Raw genomic sequence first — 18,259 nt, 5'->3', positions numbered from 1 at the left:
AGGCATGGGCAGGGAGTGCTGCAGCAGGGCTGGCACCTCACTCGCAGCTCCTGCAGAAAGATCCTGCAGTCCTGTCAGCCTCACATCCTCGTGCTGTCCTGGCAGCTGTGAAAAGGCACCAAAGCTTCACAGAAGGAGTTCCCGAGATGGTGGCAAAGAGCAAGAACCCAGATGTCCAACTTTGAAACACGATGAATAGTTGTCATTAGCCACGTCAGATACAGGCTGGGTGCTTTTCCAGCTTCTGGTTTTCTCCTCCTTCAATGCTGCTGAAGTGTTTGGGCAGACAGTCTGTTCCCTGTCAACTCCCACTGTCACTTTTTCCTTAAGCGTAATATCAAAAGTGCTTCTACTTTTATATTTTTTTTTAAGTATTGAGAGTACCCCAGTCTCTCCTACTGTGTTTATGCTTCTGCCAGCAAATCACTGCTTCTGTCATGTACTTGGCTGCTCACTAGCAACCCAGGTGGGCACAGCACAGCCTTTGTCTCAGAGTCATCCATTGGAGTAAAAGTTTTTTTGGCAATTCAAGTGATTGCTAGTCTGCAAAACTGGAAAATAGAATTTTGCTAACTGGAGCACAGAATGCTGATGAATGCAGAGCTGTTTCAAAAACAAAATTAAGGCAGTGCAGGTTCTCTCCATTTTATGTTTTCTAAAATTCAAATCAAGGAAATTAACATGTTTTGGGTTTTATTCAGACCCTGCTTTAGCAGCATCTGTCTTACCTGTGGGAAACAGGTGTGACTGAAGTGGTAGGCAAAGGGCTTTTCTCCAAAAGGATTCAGGTGCCTAATGTCAGTTTGGAATACTTCTGACTAAAAACATCCCCAAAACCTCTGTGCTGCCCTAGGAGACCTGAAAATCTGATTCCAAGCCTCTAGCAATTATCGCAGAGCTCTGCCTGGGCAGAGCTGCATGAAAGGGTGGTGGCAGCTTTTTAGCCACCCATTTCTGAAAGGGGAGACAAAACCATTGGTATTTCTTTCCTGCTCAAGAACATTTGAATTCGTGGCTTTCACTTCCCTGGGGAACATCCTAAGCAGCCAACTAGAGCGTATCCTGACCTGGTCCTCTCTTTGTTACAGCTCTTCCTGGCTCAGAGTAATTACAAGTGTAATTATCAGGGTAGAGACAACCATGGAAGGCTGACTCTGCCTGGGTGGTGGCTAAACACTTGCCGCAGGCCACAGGTCTTACTCCAAGGATTGTGAGGTTTATGTATCTAACTCTAGTATTCAGTGAATTGTTGTGCTCAGAAAGGAGCAAAGCTTACTGAATCTTCATAAAGTCTTGTATTAATTCAGATGCAATGTTTGAGTCCTTTCCACGTACAGAGCGCACAGACTCTAAAGGTCCTTGAGATTTATCTGAGAAGTGTTTTGACACCCATGCTCTGCTGCAGACCAGCACTGGCAGTAAGCACCAGCCTCATAACAGAAAGGAAATACCCTTGTTGCCTGCCCATACTCAGGTGTGGGGTCAGACTGAGGTATTTTCATAAACACAGTGTCACACTTGGTTACATCTGCATCATTTAAAGGAAAATAAAAGGCTACTATTCTCATTGCCATCTTCTCTGCTTCCAGCTTTCTGAATTACTTTCACTGATTTCATGTGAAATGCTGATCCTGTGTTGCAAGATGTAGCCCAGCCTGGAATAGTAATTCAATTTTGAATCCTCAAGGTAGAAAACATTCCATTAATGTCTTGCTACCTAAAGGGTCATGCTTATCAACTTCTAGCAGTTTCTTCTTCAAGTCTTACTCAAGTAGTTATTAATGAATATATGCCTTTCCACTGTTTTTTTTTTAATATATATTTTTTTTCTGACGACTATTATTAAACCACCTGCCTCTGGAGTACAAATAATTTCTCCAAACTTGCACCATTTTTGCATCTCTGTGGACAAGCAGTCACTGACAACAGCTGCTGAAACCCTTGGCAGTCACCAAGACCAGCGTGCTGTGATTGCTTCAGACATCACTGGGGAGTCTGCCTACATTCCCCAGCTGCTGTGAGACAGGAAAAGGGAATCTGGGTTGGGAGGACTGGAAACAACCTGAAAGGGTTTAAATGCTTCTGTCTGGTGAGGCTGAAGGAAGAAAGAGATGAACCGGTGACTGGCAAAGAGCAGAGCTGTTTGCATCACGAGGGAACAAGAGGGGTCTGCAGGCCCAAGGTCCATGGGATTTACACAGTGTGTCACATGTACGTGGCAAAACACTGTTTAGAAGATCTTGACCACATCTTGGCCACTAGAAAGGAGGCTTTGGCATTTTTAGTTCGACCTGCTAAGAAAATACAGTCCCTCAAGCAGGGCACTGTAACTGACCTGCAGATCCAGGGCAAGCATAGGGCAAACTGTGCAATTTCACTCTGAATTTACTGAGACAGTTACTTCCCTCTCAGGAGTTTGTCCTTTCAAATGCCCAAGTGTGGCCTCAAAATCTCCATTCTTCATGGGTATTTGCAGCTGTGACCTGCCTCTTCTGTTTCTGCTGGTTTGATGGAAATGAGCATAAACCTGCATGGTGTGGCTGCCCTTATTTCTCTCACTTTGAGGTTCAGCAGCAGTTTTTTATGAAGAATCAACCTTTCCTTTTTCCAAGCCTAGCCCTTCTGCATTGGAGAAATGTCCTCTCCTCAGAGCCATGCCACCTTCCTCAGAGTGTTTATGTCCTCTCCCCAGGAAAGGATTACAAATTATGTCAGGAATACCTTTTTTAAAACACACAACCTCTTATTACTTGGTGTTTTAAGTAAAATAACACTTCAGCTTGTTAACTCTGTCTGCCACTCTTCTCATGGAGGACATGTTTTTTAAACAAGCTTTAATATCCTTTAGTAAATAAAAGTTGTTTTCAACAGGAGTACTCTGAGCATAATCATCATATACATATGTGCTTTTTTTTAATTGAAAAAAAGAAAAGAAAGAAAGAAAGAAAGAAAGAAAGAAAGAAAGAAAGAAAGAAAGAAAGAAAGAAAGAAAGAAAGAAAGAAAGAAAGAAAGAAAGAAAGAAAGAAAGAAAGAAAGAAAGAAAGAAAGAAAGAAAGAAAGAAAGAGAAAAGAAAGAAAGACCCCAATAATTGCCATCTGCCACTTTCTTAGTAAACATTGCGATATGTCATGAACTCAATTACACAGATCACTGGGGTGTGGACAACTGGTTGTTGCTTTTTAAAAACAAGTGTTGAAATAAAACTTTGCTTTAGGTGCAGCAAATCCATTACTGAATGTCAATCAAAGAGCAGGGGCTCCTTTCAGGCAGCTCTCTGTGCTCCCTTACGTCAGTGGAAAACTGCCAGGTTCAACCAGCTCATTTCTTACTGACTCCTGTATTTGCAGGCAGGGTTAGCAAATGGCACCAGCTACTGCAAAGGCTGCCCCAAATTCTGCATTCTGCCTTTGGCTGAGTTGAGGAACAATGACAAATTTCACCAGATCTGCTGTTTGGCCAAATGTTCTCTGTGGTGGGGAGGCCACATTCCCTGCTGAGGAGATGCTCTGGGCTCAGTTTTTGAAATAGGCTCATTTGTTTAGAAAAAGTCCAGACTGAAGGGCTGAGGCACTGCTAGTACAGGGGAGAAAGAGGAGTCAGAAGAAAAATATGAGGAGAAAATTCTGTGATCCCCTTGAAATCTGAATTTGGAAGCTGCTGGGAGAGATGAGAAATGCGACTCAGAATTGGTGGAAAGGTTTTTAAATAAGGTGAGCCAAGGCACTGGACAGAGGTACATCCATGAAAACAAAAGGCACAAAGGTGGTAAAAATATTCAACAACCATTTAATGAATAGGGTGGTGGGAGTCCCTGGTCCCTTTTCCCCAGCTCCTAAGAAATCATAGCTAATTTATTAAAGAAACAGTGGAAGCTTGAAAGCTAAGAACTCCAAAGATAAGATTTACTTGTTTTAATTTGAGTCTTTTTATACATAAACAGTTAGAAATAATTCTCAATTGCACACAAGATGAGACTGTGCAGTGTCCCACATCTGCTAATTGAACAAGGAGAACATCTTTTGAGATGGGGAACAAGTTACAAGTCCAGAAGCAGCCTATATTGCAAATATAAGAGGTTAGTCATGGTTATGATTCCTAATTTATGGTTCACAGGGCATTGAATCATCTTCTTTGGAAAACCTACAGAAATCTGCCGTCTTACACCAGATTCTGAAAAAATTGTATCCTTTTTCAAATTACTATTGGCATCAGTTTCAGCTGATGCTTCAAGTGTCTTTAAATATCTATGTAATTGTCTTTTTTTTGTTCATATGGGTCAGACTCCTGTCATTCTGCTTCAGTATTCATTGTAAATTGATATTAGGTTGGTGAAACAACTTCTGGGACAATTTAACATCTTCTTTCTCTGTTTCATTTTGGCATGTCTTCTTTCACCTTTCTACACAGACCAACCTGCTTCTCTTAATGATATTTTGATCAAATATATCGTTATATGTGGTATATATAATGATGTGGGGGGAAGGAAGACTGTTTGTGAGAGAAGGAAGACTGTTTGATACACTCAACAAAACTCCTACTGACTTTATTGGAAGAAGGATCAGTCCAGAACCTGTCTCTTCTTTTTGTGTTTGTTGTTTTGTTGCTTCTGTTTTGTGTGTGTGTGTGCTTTTTTTATTGGTTTTTAGTTATTTTATTTGATTTTGTGATTCTTTTTGGCCAAAATGCACCAACGTGCTCTGAATATGTGTATCTTGCATTCAGTAAGGCACAAAAAGAGAGCTTTATAGGGTTCCCATGACCTGTTTATTGCTCAGGAGCTGCCTGTGTTTGATGTGGTGGGCACATTGTGCCCAGTTTGTCACACCTATTTGCTTCTCAGCTGAAACCCACTGGTGCAAAGCTGCAGCCCATTGTGCTAAGCACACTGGCCCCTTGTGAGTAAATTACATGTACTCCCCTGGCTGAGTGAGACCTTGATGAACTTGTATCAAAGGGTTTTCTGAACTCATTTTTAGGAGCATGATGTGAATTATATGGAGCAGGTGTGAGTGCCAGGGGAAGGGGGAGGTCAGTGTCACACTTCACAGCAGAAAGCCACCCACCATCAAGGCTGCTTTTCATGTGCTCAGCCACTGTGAACCCCACTGAAAACAGAAGGGCCTCTGAGGCTATGTGCAAGCCTGAAGGAACAGAGCAGGCTTTTGAGGGAGGAAATCAAAGACATTGGAAAAGTTCCTGCTCCAAATCAAGGTAACTTTTAATGACTCGTAAGTCAAGATTGGACTGAAGAAAGAAAAACATCATGATTTAGAAAAATCCTCTCCCTTGACTTCAAAGTAAAGAGGACACTTTCCATACCAAATCACCTGCCTCAGTCACCTTGGCAGAACAGAAGAGGACTCTGCAAAGGGAGCTGGTTACAATTCCTGTGCTGTGCTGCTGCCTCCTGCGAGGAGGGGCTGTGTGTTGTCCTGTCCTGAGAGAGCATCCTTGAGGGTGGCAAACAATTGCCTTGACTGGGAAACAGAGCCATGCTGTGTGCTTTTCTCCCAAAGGGAACAGGAATCCTTGGGTTTGACCTTTTCGTGCTGTTGGTGTTGGGTTAGAGCCACCCAGCCCCTGGAGTCTTTCCTTTGGAGGTAAAGTGTCTGATGATGCCCTAAGGCTACTGTGCCTTTGGTAAAGTGCCTTACAAGGAAAAGCCTCTGGCTTTACTTCCAACAAAATTCATGAGGTACTACAACTGACAGAAGTTTTTGAAGTATGGGAGAAAAGTGTGAAAGGGTTGATGAAACTTTATTTTAGCAAAGCAATTTTGGATGGCTCCCAGCGGTTTGAGAATGCTTATATTGTACACATCCAATAAGGTCAGCTGGGAAGTCACTCTTGTCACTGTGCTCCCCAAGACACTGATATCTTAATTGCTGGTGTTCTGATAATGCTTCTGTGTAGTCAGTGTTTGATGCTGCAGAAGCCACCTCGGCTTGTGGGAGAAATTCCTGTGCATTTCATGGAGACTTCATCTCTGGTCCACTGTGGGATAAACCTGAATGATGAAGTAACAGAGTTTTGGGTATCCATGCTCTGTGACCTGCTCTGGGAAAGTATTTGGATTTTGGTTTTTTGGGGTTTTTTTTCCAACTGAATTGGCTCTTTCTTCCTTTGAGAAAAGGAAGCCCCAGGAAAATCCTGCCATAAAAGGTTTCTTTGTAGCAGTCCCACTAGGTTAAAATGGAGACCCATCACCATGAAAATGTTGTGTCTCTGGAGGAAGTGTCACCTATTAAATCTGAGTGTTACCAGCATGTTTTGGTGTGCAGGGTCTTTACATTCTGCCTTGATGGAAGTTAGGAAAGGGGGATGCCTACAGTGGTTATCACTTAAATTTTTGATTTCAGCAATGGAATTGGTGGTGGAGGAAACAAACAGAAAAGTAGAAGTGTTAGGAAAAGAGTGGCAAAAAGAGTCTGAAAGACTGCCATACAAGCAGGCTTCTATCTGAAGCTACATAATTTCTTCTCTATGTTGGCACACATCTGAAAAGTTTTGTAAGCTTTCTTATATATTTCTGATTACTTCAAAAAATTCGGTGAGCCGGATCATCCAGATTAGTGTTACCCAATATCAGCCTGCATTATGTAACTCTAAGGCAGCAGAGCTACAAAATTCCAAGACAGCTGGATCAAGGTTTTGTTAGAAAGTGTTAAATGGTAAAATTTAACAATGTGTAATACAATTTAACAGTGGTACGATGTGTAGTAACAGTTGCTGCCTATGAAGGAGGAAGAACATTTTCTGCCAGTTCTGAAATCAAGGGTTGCATAATTTGCAGAAGTGGCTTTGGTTGAGGCTTTGCACTCCAAAGCTGTAATCTTCTGAAGTCTCTCCTAGTAGAGCTGGGTTCTGTTGGTGCAAACTGTCATGCCTCACATACAACAGGTGATATTTGAACAAAGCCTTCTGACTGGATTGAAACCTCTCATAATTAGCAGGTAATTAAAAAAAAATTCTAGTTTGTCAAAGCCAGCATAAAGCTCCACCTTATTGCTTAAATAATGCAAGAGAAGATCTCAAGTAATGCACTGACAACTGCAAATCAGGGTAATTATTCTTTGCAATGCACTTTTAATAAGTATATGCTTTATCCAGAAATAATCTCCTTTATCACTTCTTGGTGAGAGCCATCAGCTGCCAGTAGAAAGAGCAGGGATAGACCACAGTCAAGTATGACACACAGAGCAGCAGAATGGGGCAAGAAGTAGAGTTGGGTTAGCCAAAACTAAATATTTCACCTGTCTGTAGCCTTCATTTGGCATTTTGCTTTAACCATCAGCAAGAGTCAGTTGTGCTGTGCATCATCCTCTTACACTCTCTAGTCTGGAAACACCCTGAAGAATATGCTTACTTCTCAGATTAAATTCCTCCTAGCAGGGCTCATTTGAAAGGACACACAATATATAAGAATGTCACAATAGCGTCCAGAAAATGAAGTAGCAAAAAAAGGTCATAGAATAGCAAATTTATAACCATGAAGTAAGGGGTACTTGACATCAGTAGCAGTCTGAGGATGCTAAAGATGATGACTCTAATTCTCCTGATGTTTTATTAAGGATAGGGCAGCAGAAAGGACTCTGGGCTGCCATAAGAAAGGTGGCAGCTGATGCTTTTCCAGGCTAGCATTTGCCAGCAAACACAACCTGCAAAGGATTTTTAAGAGCATAGGTGAGTGCTAAGGATACTGAAAATAAGTGCCTGAGGGAGGGTTAGGCTCCTCATTTTTTTCTCTCCTGGGAAGAAGATGTGTGATGTGTACCACCTTTCCCACCAAATGTGCTTTGTATTTGTTTGCATGGTTTTCTATTAGTCCCATCTCTTTCAACAATCCCTTCCATGTGAATGCTTTTGGATGCACATTTATGCTTCAATGGCAAGAGTAAGAACAGGGTGCAAGGACAGAGAAGCCTTTTCTTGGCCACCCTGATGCATTCTGGAGTCCTTCAAACTTAATGGTGGCCTGGTTCCATGCCTAGTTTATTTTCCCTGTACGTGTTGAGTGACACTGTCCATGATGGAAATCACAGATGTAGGCTGGTATAACACTCCCTCCCTCTCAGCTCCACTCACATTTTATGGTCAGCTTAGTTAGGTTCCTTTGCCTCTTTTAATATAAAAAGTGGCAGGTGTGGTGGCCTAGACTAAGGAAGCGTGATGTAGCTTTAAACGTGATTTAAGTCTTCTAGCTATTCCTTAGGCTAGCAAAGGGTATTCCTTCCTATCAGCATAAAACATAGTTGAAAACTACAGCTATCCACCAGAAGCAAAGACTGAGAAAACTAAAACCAGTCCCTTGGTGCTCTTTTGCTTTATCCTCCATAGAGCTTATTTTTTGAGTGGATGTTTTACAGGTACTTCCTTAGATTTCTCCTCTGGACCAGACAGCATGAGCTGCACTCAGGTTAAATCCAGTTTCCAGAGTAGCTCCAGTGCAGTTCAGGCCCTGACAAGAGGCACAGAGCATGGCAGTGCTTGGAACAAATATATATAGGATAGAAGCAAGGCCTTCTCAACCTGGTGAAAATGTGTCAACATGCACCTTGCTCGTATTTTACCTGTGACTCAGTCAAAAGAGGGGGGTGGTGGTGGTGAACAAAAGCCAGTAAACTTAAAAACCTTCTGCTCATGAATCTGTAATGGAGTCCACTCTTTCAGCCTTGTCCGAATTCAGCTGGATTAAAGCAGTGAACAAAGAATAAATGTTTGCCAGGAATATGATGATCTACAACAATGACAGTGTGAAAGAAACAAGCTGAAATGCACAATAACAACCTCAACACTCAGCAATTTTGCTGGTACATCATAGATCATAACTGAAGTGCTGGTTAATAAAACAGTTAATGAAGTGATTCTAAAACATTTTTTCCACTTTTCTGCTGAGCAGCTTATGAGAGGTTCCTAACCATCAGTGGCATAGAGGGGCCTTTAAAGGAACAGGGATGAAGGAAGGGAAAATCTAGAGAACAGAGTCCAGATATCTAAGCATAGATTTTCCCCTGGAAACTAAACAAATATTTTATTTTTTCATTTTATTTTCTAGAAATGCAAAAGCTTTAGGATGCAGTTACCAGAAGCATTTTATGTGTCAGCAAGTGTCATTTAAGTAGACTACTGATCGCTTGCTCCTGTGTCTGTGCTGACATGTCCCAGCCTCTGTCTCCATCAGTGCAACCGTCTGTGGTGTTGTATGCTGGATACTTCCCCTGGCAGATAATGAGGAAAGCCCCTGACCACCTCTGTGTGCAGCAGCAGATGCTGCATTGAAGAACCTGACTGGTTTTTCTGGATACAGACACACAAAAGCAGTAGCTGATAGTGCAGTAATAGGCCATTCAAAGAAGCAGAAAGTAGCTCTAGGAACTTGGAGTAGAAGCCCTTAGGGGGGCACGGACCTTTGATTTCTGCTTACAGATGTGTTATTAATTTTTGAAAGATCGCTTTACTTTCCAGAACATTATTTTGATCCTTTTTGCCACATTTTTAGAAGTGAAAGACGTCACATTGGAATATCTAAAACCTCCGCTTCCTGCCTTCCTGATAAGATCTTTGTGACCCATGTTTGTCCCTTCTCTTTCCTTTTTTCAGACATGAATGCTTAGACATATAAATATTCAGCAAAATTTCATTGTCCTTCAGGAAGAAAACCTGCCTAACTGTCCTCAGTTCCTAGTTTCTGTGCACAGACTAATCTTTTACATCTTCAGTGCCTTGTCACAGATACTGCATCAATTAACCAACATCTGTTCGCTAATAAATATTCTAATTGTTCTGAGGTATAAATTGGGACTGGGGGAGGACTGCAGATCATATCTTACATAATTGCCAAAGAATATGCAAAGCCTTTGGTGGCCTCCTGAATAAAAGTAAGCTATATGTTCATTTTCCTCAGAGTAACCTCCTCCTGAGTGGGGCAGAAAGCGATTTGTGCCCCGAGGAAAGGTACGTGACAGAGCTCTGCGTTCTTCGAAGGCAGCACTAAGCAGTGCCAGCAATATCCGGTAGATCAAATGTTTCTAGGCTCTCGTGTTTCTTGTCTGTGAAATCAGATCCAGCTGATGGCTCCCAGGGAACTTACAGAATAGCATTCCCAGCTAAAATACTGTTTGAAAACCAAACAGCACTAAATGCATATTACATCTCCCTCATCACTACTGTTGGGCATCACAGCAGGCAGTGCTTAATTACAGCTGCATTTATAAGTGGGCTCTTGGGCAATGAAACATTAATTCTCCAGTGTAATTTGCTATGCTGGCCACAAAGTCAATGCTGAATTACTCACATGCCTGTCAATGTTTGGTTACTGTACCTAAAGAGATTCTCATAAGCTCAATCCCCTTGTTGTCTTCACTAACTAAATCAAAAAGTAAAATAAAATTGTCTTCCAGCCAAAGCCTATAGTGGCATATGGAGGATCTTTTCCTTTTCCTTATGACTAGGAATAAAGGATGCACAAAGTATGTGTGTCTCCAGACTTACTGTACACCTCCAGCTAAAAAAAAAAATAGTATACACATATATATGTGTATGTGTGTGAGATATATATATATAGATATAGATATAGATATAGATATAGATATAGATATAGATATAGATATAGATATAGATATAGATATAGATATAAATATAGATATATAGAGATACATAGAGATATGCATATATATATATATATATAGAGAGAGAGAGAGAGAGAGAGAGAGAGATAATGCTTTGATATTTGAATTTTGCTTCCACTTCAGCCTATGGCTGACTCAGCAGAGGAATGAAAATGAGTTGCAGATGAATGTTATGGAGGTTAGAAGCAAAGGGAGCAAATGGCTCTGCCCAGTGATGTAGTATAGGAACCAGAAAGGAAGTCAGAGTAGATTAAGAGGATTGCCATTAAAACACTGAAAGCAGCAGGTTATAGTCACCTACAGGCTTTTGCTAGGCTTCTGGTATTATTATGTGAGTCACATGAAGACATGTTTTGGACTACAGTTAATGTGTTGGTGATAATAATTGTACATCTGGTGTTATCTCAAAGGCAAATTTTTAATTTGTCACTGAGATCTCCATGATCCTGAGCATATTGAAAGAAGCCTGATTGATTGTGAAACCCAGTAGGCACTGTGACAGAAAGCAGTATGATAAATTGAGTGATTTGAGAAATGCGCGTTTTTGGTTGTTTCTGATTTCATCAAGAGTGACATTTCAGCCTTAAATGGATAGCCTGACTAAAGCCCAGGCAGTACTTATGCACCATCTAAGCTTTGAGTTTTTTGGAACACTGTCAAAGCAGTGTGTTTTTGGACTACTCACTCTGGTGTGGAATTTCAATCTTTAGGTTTATATTATCATGCCTCATTGCAAAAACCTGGTAAAAACTGAGCCTGAATATGACTACACTCTCCAAATATGCCTCCCTGAAGCTGACCTCTTTGCATTCCTTACCTGGCTACATTTAAAGCTGCTGACACTTTTATGTAAAATTTAGTACCATCTACCTGAAACAGAAGACTGAATCCAGCTGTGTTCTGCAGTAAATAAGAACAGCTACTGTAACTTATTTGTCCAGATGGTTGTACAGCACCTCCTGACCTTCTGTTAGGTTTTCTTGTTGTTGGGCTTTTTCAAATAGCATAATAGAATGGAAAATTTGTATTGAAACAAATATTTAAGCACTAAGGATCAGTATCTCCTCTTTAATGCCTTGGCAGGGGAAGCTCTGTTGGACAATGTCTTTTTTCACAAATGGCATCACTATCAATACTGGAGCCTGTAACAGAGTAAAGTAAATGGGGTGTCAGAATCTGACCTTACACCACAAATTTTTTTGGAACCTTTTGGATTTTCATTTTATTAATGGTTCACTCCATGAAGATCAGAGCAAGCAGAGGTAACGCTGACATTACAAACCATGGGATCCAACATCAGGATAACTTTCATGGAGGGTAGAATCAAAAGGGTTATCTGCTCTGCTAAATCCCATCCCTGCAATCACCTGACCAAACCAAATTCATCTCATGCACCAGAGGCTACAAAACTTCTTCCAGCATCTTGTAGCAGCCATCAGGTCTGTGGTGAAAGATAAAACAACACACACCAGCCTGTTTACCTTTGCCTGCCTGTCTTTTCTGGGTCTTTTAAGATCAACCTAACATTTTGTTCTTAAAATGAGTCTGAATGTGATCAGCTTTTGTCACATTGTGTCATATTACAAAAGGGCATTAGGTGCGATTCACCACTGTGAGGCATCTGGTCTTGCCTGTACACCATTTGCCAATGAGATCTCAGGTCAGTCTGGAAATGTGAGTGATGTCCTAATTTTGCACTTATGTCTTCATTAGCAGTGACTTTTTATTAGAAGTCTTTTCAAAACTGCACTATCAAAATTTAATATAATCAGCAAGCCCCTGGCACAAAAGCCAGACTGCACTTGCATTGGTCAAAATAAGAGTAATAGAAAAGAGTCAGTGATCAAAGCACCTTCCACTATAAAGCTCTAGGAATTTTTCAACTAAAAGATGCTTTAACTTTGCTTTAAAGCAAGGGCTGTTACTCTAGGCTCTAAGATCCTCTGCATGTTTACAGATGCTGCTGGACAGAGTGACTTGCCTCTGAATGTGTAGAAGCAGAAGAGCTGAAGGTGACAGAGGAGTTGCAGAGAGGATTCCATCTGAACAGCAAGGAAGGCAATCAGCAACCTTAAGGTACACCTTCAGTGAGCACCTTTCCCTGAGCAAGCCTTGCAGGTATCACATTCCCAGTACAGGGCCCTGCAGGCTGGAAAGGAGGGCGGGTGAAGGGAGGGTAGCCATGAGGCTTGGGCAGCTCTCAAGGAGGGTCTGGCAGAAGGGCACTGCTGGTGGGCAGTGTTGAACGTGGCAGCACAGCTCTCCTCAGGCAGCACCACCCGGACCCTGAGCAGCTCTGGTCTCCTCTGGATGCTCTGGCTGCAAGGAGGTCGCAGCCACTCTCTCCAGCTTCCTCCCCAGACAGACAGTCTGTCTGGGAGGCTGCGTGCCAGGGTTCGTGCTGTCCCAGGGGTTCAGCCCCTCATCAGGGGGATTTAGTTACTAACACATTTGTAATTCCGATGCTGTTAGCACTTGCAGCACTGTCATGGGTTTCACAGAAGCTGCATTTGTTTGCTCCTACATGAACGAGCAGAAACAGAAAAGCCAAATTTTCTTTTGTAGTGAGAAGTGGAAACCAACATTTAAAACCTTTTCCCTGCAGTGCTCACCCACTGGGCTGCTTCACCAGAGAGGCTGACAGAAACAGAGAACTTGGGCCAGCATGCATTTCTCCTCGTTTTGCAAACTGACCAAGTTCCCCTTTCAGATGTGAGGTGGTACGTGTGTGCACACTGAGACCAAACAGTTAGCTAATCCTCTGCTCTGGAATCTGTCTGACAAAGTGCTAGAGCACTGGGACGTTTTTCTTTCCAAAGTTGTTTAAGTAAACAAAATTAAATCTCTTCTTGGCTGGTTTTAAAAATCAAGTCATAAAAGCCTGGAATAGTTCTGTTGTATAAATTTCCCTTGGAAAGTATCTGCTTCAGTTTTTCTCTTTGTTAATCAGGTCTGAGACCTCCATTAGAGAATAGTTTATTCCCAGCTTTAGTTAATATTTTTCAAGTGTGCTGTATTTGTGTATGTTAATTCCTGCCCCCTCAGCTCTCAGAGATTATCTAAGGACAGGACAGCTAATGGCTATCTGAAAGCAGTCAACTTTTTTTCCTGATGTCAGAGTAAGGACAGGTAAAATAGCAGTAAAAGCACCTTCTTAAATTAGCTGTGGCCCTTTTCCCTTTTGTGAGATGCTTTCTGATTTTTTGTGTTGTTTTCCTTGAGTTGTCAATTGCTTAAAAGTGGGTGCATTATTCAGAGCATATGACAAGAAAACCTATTTAAATTCTGATGCCTTTGGGAAGTTTGTTCACATTATGCATTTATCTTGTGTTATAATTTCTGTGATAACTGCTACCTGAATGCACAAATTTTGCTGTACTGATTCTGATACTTACCAAGCAAGCATAAGGTGAGGAAAATGTTTGTGAGATGATGTTTATCATCTTACCAGGACTTGAATTATTTTTAGAGCAGGGTCATAGCAGCTGGTGTAGTCAAAAGCTAACATTGTGTAAGCTGGGAATATTACCATAGCATTTGTTGCTGCTTTGGGTCAGATCCCACCTTTCCTAGCAGTAGTAAATTTGTTTTACTTCTTTCTCTTCCAATACTGCCGCAGGAAGCAAGGAATTAGGACACACTCATGTACAGCTCCATCTCCAAACATTTTCAGAGTGCTGCCACTTTAACTGCTCGTTTGTTTTCATTCCTACAGGTGTATTTGTTTTCAGACCACTCAGTTTGTTATTCTAGTCTCAGAATAGGCTCTGCAGGGCTTTGTCAGTGCTGTTTTGGGGGAGGACTTGAGGGAAGAATGGGAGGATGGTCATTTTCAGGGTCAGTGCAGCCTTGGGCATCCTTACACCGATTGTGATCTACACCTCTAATTAGGGCTTTGGACAGGGAGCCTGGCCTGCACTGAGCACACTTGTTTGCAAAACCCCCTGACCTAAGGCACTCCCATGCAGGCAGGTGCACATCACTTTCATGTAGTTCAGCCTGAGTTAATCCTTGAGCTGTGAGTGCAGGAGGATGAAATGCAGAAGGCAGAGCTCCTCCTGTTGGGCACAGCTCCGTTCAAATGTGGCCAGGCTGCTTCCAGACCCAGGGGGCCAGAGGATGCTGCACTCTGTGGCCCTCTCAGTTCAAGTCTCTATCAGCTATCTGTGCTCTGCACAACTAAAGGGGCAAAACTTTCCCTTCCTGTAAGAAGGAGATTTCTTAGATTAGGTCAAAGAGGGCATTGTAGCCCAGACATAGTGACCAAGTTCATCCTGTGAGTGAGAGAACACACTTCCCATCCTCACCTGACTCTTTCACCCTGTTCTTAAGACTACTGAGTATCATGACAGCCCCTTTTAGAGGGAACTGGAAGAGTGCATCTGACAAATACTGACAATAAAGTATTTCACTTTTTTTTTCCCCCTCCCCACTTCAGATTTTTGATCAGCTAGAGCTAACAACTCTATAAAATCAAATGTTTCTCCTCCTGGTGGTATTAAAGTTCTGTGGGCAGGTAGCCAGAACAATAACAAAGCCACCTTGGAAGTATTTATCTCTGCAAATACCTTTTACTTCTGATTTCTGTCTGTCTGAATTTTCCAGTGCATTTTAAACTGTCCATTAATTAAACCCCACAAGTAAGGTTACCTCATTTTTTTCCATCTGTAGAAACCAAACACCAAAGAGGTTACAAATAGAATTAGGAGACTTCTTTGTGTTTTGAGCACTACCCAAGGCCACTGGCGACAACAGGGCTGTTCACAGGGTGTGACAGTGCCTGGAGTGAATCTGGCCCTGTGGCTCACCTGTCAGCATGAGGCTGGTCTGGAAAGAGATGCTGTGCCTCCTGATTCTTGGTTGTGCACCTCAGTGATGCTGCTGTCTCTTTCCTTTCTTTAGGAATAAAGTTACTGAAGAATCGAGCAGTACTCAAGGCTGTACCAACAAGAAGAAAATCTTTGGTGTCCTGTTGGATCATACCTGCAGAATTTTATGAAGTATCAAGACCTGATCCAAAACTGTTACAATTATCAATAGTTTCACATGATTTTGGTTTTCTTTTCCAGCAATGGGATTCCCTTGCTGTAGGAATGAGTTGATTTTTTTTTCTCTTTATGTCTACATGAGTTTTGCTCAGCACTGCAGAGGGAGGTATTTTTGAAAGCATAGTTCTGTGACATATTTATATGATCAGCTTGAACTATGAACTAGGAGAGGAAAATCTAAAGGGGGTGACAGGAAGTCAAAGACTTGTTAAAATAGTTTGAAAATTCCAGGAATTCAAATGGGAATCTCACAATGGTCAGAACTCATATATGCTTGTGGTGGTGCCAAAAATTTCTAATTAACCCATAAATTTAAACCAAGAGCCAGATTCTGAATTTCATGGGATTGTGGTAGGGCTGAAAGAACCATCAGACTTTAAAAAATGTTGACAACAAAGGTGTTGTTGAGGTGCCCTAAAAGACATTATCTGAAGTAGACTGTACTGATGAAATGGAGAGTTAGGGAAGTAAACCAGTGCTGCAAACACACTGGGATAATCAAATAAGTGGGTAAGACTTGTTAGAACTGGCCTATACTAAAGAGAGGAACAAAAATACGTGGCCCTTACTGGCAGAACAGAATTGTTTCTGCCCTAAGGCAGCTGAATCTCTAGAAACACCTGTAACAGTTCTGCTAAACATAATTATTGTTGTCAGATGAAAAGAAGACACGATAAGATCAGATAATTCCCCCATTCAGCACTGGAGCCCACTGAAATCAATTAAGCATTTCCAGGTTACTTTAGAGGATACTGGGTCAGCAGAAGAAGGACCTGCTTAGGAACTGAAATATTTGTGGTTTTGCAGGTTTATGGTGTCAAAAAGCACTGCTACAGAGGGGGAAAACTAGAAGTTTTGAGGAAATGTCCTGCTCTGTAATGCTCATGAGTCCTCTCCTGCCTGCTCAAGAATTGAGATGCAAACAAGGGGAGGGAAGGAGCTCAGTGTGAGGATATGAGCAGATATGGCTTTAATTGTGAAGCTTGAAGTTACAGGTATTTCAACTAAACTCAGATATTTTGAATCTGAGTTTTCTTCAGTTTTAAATCAGAGAAAAAATGCAAATGTATTGCAAATCAGATGGGCCAGAGCTTAGGACTGTATGTAAAAGATAAACACCTATGTACTATCTGGACTGTGGCATGCATATGTGAGGGTTAAACAAGAATTTGTTTAACAAATGAAGGAACAGATTTCTCTATCAAACTTCCAGCAACTCCAAAACAATCTAAAAATAGGATATTTCAAAAAATAATAGCTTGACAATGTTCTTGCTAGCTAATGATCTAAGCATATGAGAAACCTGATGTGGCTACCATGGATCACATTGTTGACCTGGACTGTGAGAGTCTGGTATGTTATTTTAAAAATAATTGGAGGAGGGAGGGCTGTTCTGAAAGAAATAAGTCTTGCTGGAAGCAAGTTTTCTGCATTTTAGCCAAACAGACTTTTTGAACATGTCAGTGAAGAGAAGAAGGAGCTAAAGTTGTTCCTCACTTTTACTTTATACTTTATCTTCAGAAGGAACAGTGAAACTGGTCTCATCCATGTCTTGAGAGATGGTTGTCCCTGCTAGACTGTTCCAAATGTCTCCTACTGACAGTTTTAACAGATAAGTGCCTGCTTTGAGTCAACTTATAAAGGAAAACACCAGCAACAATTTAGATTCCACAAGAACTCTGATTACATTATTAGTCACAGGAAAGGATTCCTGGGAAAGGGTTCATTAAGAGCAATAAAATTCTTTTCTAAGTAACAGCATAGTTGATATTAACAGTAGTGCTTACCTTAAACTGCTACATGTGTGTGAATGTACATGCCTGTGTGTGCACATGTCCGTGAGTGTGTGCAGAGAGAGAGTAGGAGAAAGCTTTATATTTCTGAATGATGGTATTGTATAAAACAAATAGCTGAGTTGGTCTTTAAGCAGTGCAGATTTTAATACTAAAAAAAAAATTAGATCTGAATTTAGGTAATATTACTTATGGCAAATCTTTTTAGAGCAGTCAGTGGGACTTTTCTATTTCATGGTGGGTTCAATCCTTCAGGCATTTTAATACATGCAAACTATTGGCTCAAAAATCAATGTATTTTACAGAGGGATATTATCTAAATAGACTAAGCAGACTTTTTTTTTTTTTCTTCCAAAGTTTTAATTAAAAAATAAATCTATCTGCAGTTTCTCGGTACCCACAGGTGTTTTCTCGCAGCAGCAGTGCCAGCGCAGCCCGGGGATGCTCCCGCGGTGTCAGAGCGCAGCCGGCCGCGCAGAGCAGAGCAGCACAGTCCCGGAGCCGCAGCAAGAAAAGTCTGCCGCGCACCTCTGCCTCCCTCTGCCGCCCTGCCAGCCGGCTCCGCGCGATTTCCGACGGCTCTGAGCAACCTGGGATGCTGCTTTCACGCTGGGGAGAGCCGCGATATTTAGCCATGGTATCGCCTTACTTCCTTCCTCTCCTACCTGGCTGTCCAGGCATCTTCATCCGTCACCGAGGTCAGCGGCTGAGATCGCGTTTCAGCCTTTGGAGAGCTGAGATTAGGAGGCCAAGGATGTCTGAAAGAGCCACTTCTCCAGGCACAACTA

Source organism: Melospiza georgiana, chromosome 1 (genome assembly GCF_028018845.1).
Source record: "Melospiza georgiana isolate bMelGeo1 chromosome 1, bMelGeo1.pri, whole genome shotgun sequence".
Lineage (NCBI taxonomy): Eukaryota > Metazoa > Chordata > Aves > Passeriformes > Passerellidae > Melospiza > Melospiza georgiana.
Note: the sequence above shows the minus strand (reverse complement) of the source record.